This window comes from Vollenhovia emeryi, unplaced genomic scaffold, assembly GCF_000949405.1.
Source record: "Vollenhovia emeryi isolate VEMERY1.0 unplaced genomic scaffold, V.emery_V1.0 DF939130.1, whole genome shotgun sequence".
NCBI classification, from domain to species: domain Eukaryota; kingdom Metazoa; phylum Arthropoda; class Insecta; order Hymenoptera; family Formicidae; genus Vollenhovia; species Vollenhovia emeryi.
In genome coordinates, this window is record NW_011967236.1 from 955,093 (window position 1) to 960,792 (window position 5,700).

The window sequence follows — 5,700 nt, forward strand, 5'->3', positions numbered from 1 at the left end:
GTCTTTATTAATGCGAATACTATACGGCACTCCCGAACGCGATGGGTACCTTTGGTTGTCCCGTCTTTAGGGTCCGTACTCTCTAAAAATTAATCAGTGCATCATTACTGTAAATCAGTGAATATTCATTGTTTTCAGTAATAAACCACTGAGTGATTTTTAGAGAGTAACCCTTCAGGGTACTTAAGCCCCTCCACCACGACAAGGTAGTACCCGAGGAGGGGATTATCAACAAGAAACTGTGCAATTACATATGTGTATATATAGAAAAATTAATATTGAATGAATATAAATTAAAGTTGCTATTTAATGCACGACGTGAGAGAGATTCATCCGCTCGAAAGATTAATTCACACTCTCGATCTTGAGACAAAATCAATTTATCAATAATGCCTCATAAACTAATAATCCGAGATGAGCCATTCTTATCTCGTTAGAAGCGCTGGAATCTTAGCTTTCCAACGAGACCAAGATCATCTTGCTACGAGTTTTCTATGCGTAGTTATTGACGATTATATCGACTCGCGATCTTAATCCTCATTCAGAAGCAGCAGACGGCGCGTATATGCGGCGTCTCGCGCGGCGTCTCGCGCGGCGATGTTTACTACCGAACAGGTGTTCCTCGTATGTTTTTATACCTGTTTTTTTGGGGACGTAGTACGCTCGCGTAATACTTGCGTAAAACTTGCGCGGGTCTTCTTTCATGAATGGTGCGCGCGCGCCCGATTTTTAAAACGCTATAACTCTGCGAAAAATCAACGTAGCGACACGAACCAAAAACCGATCTTCTTCGTTTCGCATCCCGCAGATATCTACACTGAATATGTATGCCGTTATCATAAAACTTAAATACGGCAATGTAATAAAAAGTAAAATGCTGAAATATAAATTATACGTATAATCAACTTATTTCATCGTATTCAGTCTTGCTTCGTCGGGCCAGATGGGACCTACCTTTCGTTGCTCCTGGCCATACTATCTGGTCATTTTGACCAGAGATCAGAAAGGAAGAAAACTCCTTCCATAGTCGGTTTATTATTGTCACCGACAGATATTTCGTACAGTTCGAACTATATTGCGAGCGGCGATCGTATCGAAATGCACTTAAAAAATTTAGTGCATAAAACTAATAAAATATACTTTTACCTCAGTTATTTATTCAGGAATAGATAATGACTGTCTCTTTGTGACTAAATCATCAAATTCGAAACTCATGTATATAGATAAAAACAATTTACTTCGCGTTATATTTATTTTAATTACGTTTCGCGATAAATTAAAATTTATACTATGGATGAAATTAAACAATTAATAACTTCTTGAAAATTTTCTGAAAAACTAATCGCGAAGACCGATCACGAAATTACGAAGATGGAACTATACATGTATTCATGCAAAACGCATCTTGAAAGTGTATCGCGAGTCACACACACAGAATAATTGACGTGAGACTCAGAGATTTTCCAATTAAATATTGCCCCATAAAATTGTAATATTGAGTATAGAATAAAGGCTAATGTAACGCCAATGTTACGTATCAATAAGTGCACAGTATTACACTTACATTATTTCCCAATACTACGCCAATACTTTATGCTACCCGGGCATTATCGACACTTTATATTATAATTCAACTACGGATTTAATATGTTTATTTTCATTGCAAGAAACCAACTGCAAAGTATAACGATTCGTTATTTTTTGAGTAACTGTAACGCGTTACTTTTCCGAATTAGTAACTTGTAACTGTAACTAGTTACATTTTTAGCGAAAAAACTAACTGTAACTAGATACTTTTATAAAGTAACTTTCCCAACCCTGAATATAGTCTATTTGAATCTCTTCAAACCTGAAATATATGCTTTATATTTGTGAAAATGTGGTATAAACGCGTTATATACGAACAACTGCATTTTACGTTAAGATATATAAAACGTAAGTTTGCAAACTCGGCAGAAACGCAGCATTCTTTTGCCGAAGAAAACTGTGGTTGGCACATTACCAATGCAAAACGCAATACAATGCATGCCACTTCGGCAAATTCACCGCTCGTAAACTCCTTAACTGTAATTTCTTCCTCTATTCCAGATAGAACTTTAAGTTCTATTGTGTCATAAAAAAAAGATACAAATGAAAATTCGTATATTATCTATACGTTAGGGGATATATACTACAAATCTTTTATATATAATATTAGAAAATATGCTTGTGTCTTTCCCTGTTTGTTCTATATATATGTATACTCAGTTAATCAACCAACTGTTACTATAACAAGTGAACTGCAGTTCTATTTGCTTTCAACACTATAAATTACTACATTCTTGAGAGAAGAGTTAAAGAAAGTTACAAGTAAACATTCCATTTCCCCCCCGAGCACTCCTTCATTCGGAGTCGACAACGTATCGCTCCAGCTTCCGTTTGTTGCCATTCGGAGCAGGGAAGAGTTTTGGGCTGAGTAAGCTGGTCGCGTCATCGGCAAAGGGCCAAGGCACGAGCGACTACCTTCCGAGCGAGTGGAATGGCTGAAACGGGAATGCGAGACGACCGAGGGCCGCGCGTGAAAAATAAGTTGTGCCGGAGAACAATTAAGGAAATGACAGCCGTAAATTTCGGCGGATCGCGGCCGCGTTTTAAGAGCGTCTTCTCGCGAGAACGACGAAATTGCTTCCATCAATCCGGGAGCCGGGACAAATTAAGGAAGAATTGGCAAGCCCGTTCAGCGAGGGCCAGGGGGTGCACCCCTCTCTCAATTTAGCGACATTTTTATAGTAAAGTCACGTTATTGCGAGTCTAAGAAATTATCAAATTAAAGTGTGGTGAAAATTATGTTTCGGAAAACCTGCGCTCTTAATGTGTAATCAATATAGAAATAGAAACATTTTAACAGAGAACTCTTTAAAAAGATGCCGTACCTTTTTCAAATTTAAAGATACTTTTGGTACAACTAGTATACAATGACAAATTTAAAACGTTATCACTGCTGAGCGAAAAGTTAGATGTTCTATTATAATTTTCTCAAATATGAAACAAATAACAAAAGTTTTTACGAAAATAAAAGAAAATTTTGGTTATATTGCGCTTCTAATATATTTAGGAGAAGAGATAAGAACAGCACTTGTTTATCTTTCACCCATATTTATGCTCTATTATTTCTAACTGGTATAAGCTGTTAAAGACTTTTTCAACTTTTTCTTTGTATTTAATAGGGATTTCAAATAGGGGGAATGCAATCAATCAATATCCCCTCATTGATCATTGCATGCGAATTTTCAAGATTTAAACAGTATCTTCAAAGGGTTTGTTCTCTAAAAAACGTTCTTTGAGTTAAATGCAAATTACAAATCCATTAAGAAGCAATTCAACGACACGCTTCGATAATGCCCCTTTTTATTAGCAGAATCTTATTTCCGAGAGGGATGATGGCGTAATAAACAGTGACGTCAATGTCTCTAGTCTAGCCTAATTGTCTTTTAAATGTTTCGTCATGAAACGAACATTAGCCGGCGTGGGGTTGATAACAGGTTCTCCCTGTATTGCCTCCTTAAGAATTCTGACTTGGTACCACTAATTAACAGTGGAGGGGCTGGATGTAATTTATGCACGGGGCTCGTTACCAAACAGGTGGTGCCCGGCGGCTAATGACCTGGAGATACCAATAATTCATTGATTAATGCCGTGCGCTGAATTTGCAAGTCCAGTTATCTCGTATTTTCCGCGCCCCAGCAATAACAATTATCAAACACTCCAAGCTTTCCACGATTGCAGTCACTCGTTTACTCGCATTTCGCGTGGAAAATACAAGCAATAATTAAGATTCATATTTCTATTTAATATAGGCAAGGTTCATTCTAACTCGATACTTTTCTTTCTTTCGTTTTATATACGAAGGGTATATTTTCACTGCACTTTTATTAATGGACACGCGATTTTATAACAGTTTGTACCACTTTCTAAATTTAAACATAAGCTTTCAATTGTAATCGTGCGAATTAAAGAGCTGCTATTAATTGAAAAGAATTAGATAAAAAAATTAATTTTATATACAGTGTAGTAATAAAAGATAAGTTACTTTTTCCGATTTTAAGTCATTGAGAATACACTTGCTAGTCAAATGACAAAAGTTTACATATTTATATTCATACATCGCGGCGTATCCCAAGATGGGGATTTATTGAGGCTCCTCGACAATTGCACAGACAAGTAACCGCCGAACGTTACGAAGTATTTAAGGTGGACTGGATGAAACAGCGTATAATTAGATAAGGTGTAAGACGTATTTGGAGCGCGGCCATGCTGGCCTGCCGCCAGTGTTCAGCTTTTCGGTATAAACCTATGAAAAGGGTCAAGGGGGTGTCCCTGGTGGAGAGAAGCGACGAAGCTCTACATTGGTTACATCGGTCGCATTGATCGTATGGCACGTGCGCGATTGGATAATTTCTCGGCCAACTAAAAAGCAAAAAGGGAACAGACACTGGGCGTGATTTTTTGTTCCTTTTTGTCGTTCACTAGGTGGAAGAAGATATCAATATTCTCAACTCTGAGAACCGTACCGAGTCTGCAGATTTGTCTGCGTAACGCGTGTCTTTATGATACGCGTATCTTTTTATCGTGCAATTTTTATGGTGCTTTTATTTACCCTATTGCGGAAACGCCTTTCAACCGTTAGGTTATATCAGCGTGAGAGCTATTTCTAAAAATTCCTTGAAATGCATGCTTAATCTTGATTAAACACTGAATCCAACTCCAGCCGCTTAAACTCCTTCAAGCGCTAGATTTTTTTAATTTCCCTTAACGGCAAAATATACGGGACAAGGACCCTACCATTACTAATCACTCGTGTTAGCACAGAGCTAGACGTCATCTCGTACGAAATTGTTTCTAATAGAAAAATTGTAAAAGTTGGTCGGAATAAAGAATATGTAAATTATCTTATTTATTATTAATTATAATTCTGACTTAATTAGTATCACTCTCTCATTTTTAATGCATGCAATTTACGGAATTAATTTTATTACTATTTGCATTAACGGAAAATGGTCGTTGGGCAAACTCGTCATAGCAGGTGCACAATGTGTAGAATTAGCTACCATCAAAGCTAGGTTGTGTTAAGCTAAAGCTTTACTTTGGACGCACGCACCGCGTTTATCAGGCTACGAGGATTACGCTCCGAAGTGTCGACTCGCGTTGTTATCTACTAATTCCAATTAGCGTCAGTGATCTTCTGTGTTACCTTCAGCTCTAACTTCGGTTGACAGATGCCTGGGCGAAGGGATAATTTGGATTTCCGTCGCGACGCCACATTTTGTCAGACATATATTTGCGTAAAAAGACATTATCATAAAAAAAATGGCATATCTGCAGTGCGATGAATACAACGCTGCTCAACGCGCTCTTGAATAGAGAACGAGGTAATTATGCATAAAAGGGGCCTCCTCTCCGATTTGCTTCATTTTTAAATATGTTGTTGGGGATGTCTTCCCGAGTCATTTCATATATATACATATAAGGGTCGGACTCGAATAGTTTCGGAGATACTCTAGATGGGTCATCAAGTGTTTATAACAAGGAATTTAAGGCAAACTGTGACTCTAGACATGAAATTTAATGCAAACTGTGACACTAGTTGGGTTTCGAGTCTTTAGACTGTTCTGTAAAGCAGATAATTGACCAAGTTTTAGACTATTAACGCACCCAAGAAAA

At 37.5% G+C, this 5,700-nt stretch overlaps 1 protein-coding gene across 5 annotated transcripts in view; it reads left to right on the forward strand.

Moving 5' to 3' along the window:
• The window catches only part of LOC105568299 (RNA-binding protein Musashi homolog Rbp6), a 675,186-nt gene that overhangs the window by 284,308 nt on the left and 385,178 nt on the right, over positions 1–5,700 (forward strand). The window lies entirely within an intron of this gene.